Here is a 2,500-nt window from a genome sequence, read left to right on the forward strand (position 1 = left end):
CCTGCTCTGTTTATATGCGACAGAATACAGATCCCATGAAGGAGACAAATTGTCCTGTCTTTCCTACACAACGCAATGAAAAAGTAGACCGGTCACACGAGGACTTTGAGAAAATGTCTTCCGGGAAGCCCCGCGAGGTAAACACGGAGCTGTTCCACCCCTCCCCATACAGATGTTGGAGGGGGGGGGGGGGGCCGCAAGCCTCGCGAGGGGAGCCGTGGAAGAGCAACCGGGATAGACGGTCCGGCTGAGCACCGCCGAGCACGCTGTCGAGCTGTGCAACGGAGAGGACGACTACGCGGTAGAGCCCCTCCCACTCCGCACTCTGCTCGCCACTAAGAACATTAAATAAAGGACATCGATCCGCCAGACCGGAGGAACCGACCGCCCGAACGCCGGCAAAGCCGGCCGGCGGACACCCTCCGAAGGCGTGTTAAGTTGGCCCATCGATCAGGACACAAACACGCAACAAATCCAGTCCGGGGTGTGGTGTAAGCAGCCCTACCAGAGAAATCACCTAACCCTAACCCTAAACGTACGGCAGACGCGTCCCCTGGCTCTCACATTGACAACTGAGAGGCTTCTGAAAACCTGGCCACGCCCATCAGTAAAAACCACTACAGCAAGTGACGACATATGTACCTTCAAAGTGCTGTACTACAGGGTGCTGTTCAAAAGGTATCTATCCCGTTTACTCTCTATGCTTCATATATCATCATATTATTGAAAAGTGCAAGCCTTTAGGGACAACAGCAACTCAAGTCGCCAACGCTCTGTTGACTCAATAACTGCAGAGATCCAAACTTCTCCTGGCATTAACATCGGCACAAAAACTGTGCGCCGGGAGCTTCGTGGAATATGGGTTTCTATGGATTCAGAATGACATGTCAGAAAAGCTCCTGTAGGTGTAATGGTCAGTTATCTCAATACTTTTGGACATATATTGTGCGTGTGCGTGTGTCTGTGATACCTAACATAAACACACCTGTATTACTAGAATTGATAGTTCACGCCACAAAAGTGAGGGGCAAACATAGAAAAGCGTGCAACCCAGCCACTGAGGATGCACAAGCCAATGCATTCTTAGTGCAGGTCCCAAGCCAGGACAAATGGGGAGGGTTACGTCAGGAAGGGCATCCGGCGTCAAATCTTTGCCAAATCAAATATGCGGATCATAAATAAGATTTCCATACCGGATCGGTCGAGGCCCGGGTTACCGACGACCGCCATCGGTACTGTTAACCAGCGGAGTGCCGGTGGAAACTAGGCTACTGTTGGGCGAAGGAAAAGGAGAGGGGGAAGGCATGTCCAGAGGCAGCTAGAGAGGAGGAAGGGTAGGCGTGTGGAGGTGAGAGTCAGTCGGAACTTTGAATGTTGGCACTATGGCTAGTAAAGGGAGAGAGCAGGCTGACGTGATGGAAAGAAGAAAGGTGACAAGAGACAAGGTGGAAGGGGAGTAAGGCCAGGAGTATCGCAGGTGGGTTCAAACTCTTCTACCATGGTGCGAATGGGAGGAGAAATGGGGTAGGGGTCATTCTGAAGGAAGAGTATGTCAAGAGCGTGCTGGAGGTGAACACAGTGTCAGACAGAGTGAGGATTATGAAGCTGGAAATCGAAGGTGTATTGCTGACGGTTATCAGCGCATATGCCCCGCAAGTCGGGTGTAAGATGGACGAAAAAGAAGAATTCTGGAGTTGAGTTGGACGACGTGGTGGAAAGGGTACCCAAGGAGGAGGGAGTGGTGATTGGAGCGGACTTCGATGGACACCGTTGCTGAAGGGAACAGAGGTGATGAGGAGTTGATGGTAAGGTATGGAATCGAGGAGAGAAATGTGGAAGGACAGATGGGTGTTCGATTTTGCGAAAAGGATGGAAATGGCTGAGGTGAATACATATTTCAAGAAGAGGGAGGAGCACAGGGTGACGACGTATACGAGTGGAGGAAAGTGCACACAGGTGGACTATATCTTGTGTAGAAGGCGCGATGTAAAACGGATTGCATACTGCAAGTGGTGACGAGGGGAGAACGTAGCTAGGCAGCATCGGATGGTGGTCTGTAAGATGACTTTGGAGACCAACATGAGGAAGCGAGTGAAGACACAGCCGAAGATCAAATGGTGGAAGTTGAAGAAGGAAGACTGTTGTGTGGAGTTCAGGCAGGAGTTAACACAGGCACTGAGTGGTAGTGAAGAGTTGCCAGATGGCTGGGCAAGCGCTGCAGAAATAGCGAGGAAGACAGCTAGGAATGTACTTGGTGTGTCATCGGGACAGAGGAAGGAAGACAAGGAGACTGGCGGTGGTGGTGGTGGTGGTGGAAGGAGGAAGTAGAGCAAAGTATACAGAGGAAAAGGTTGGCAAAGAAGAAGTGGGATAGTCAGAGAGATGAAGAAAGTACACAGGAGTACAAGGAGATGCAGCGTAAAGCAAAGAGAGAGGTGGCAAAGGTAAAGGAAAAGTCGTACGGTGAGCTGTATGACAGGTTAGACACTAAGGAAGGAGA

Source organism: Lampris incognitus, unplaced genomic scaffold (assembly GCF_029633865.1).
Source record: "Lampris incognitus isolate fLamInc1 unplaced genomic scaffold, fLamInc1.hap2 scaffold_150, whole genome shotgun sequence".
Taxonomy (NCBI): domain Eukaryota; kingdom Metazoa; phylum Chordata; class Actinopteri; order Lampriformes; family Lampridae; genus Lampris; species Lampris incognitus.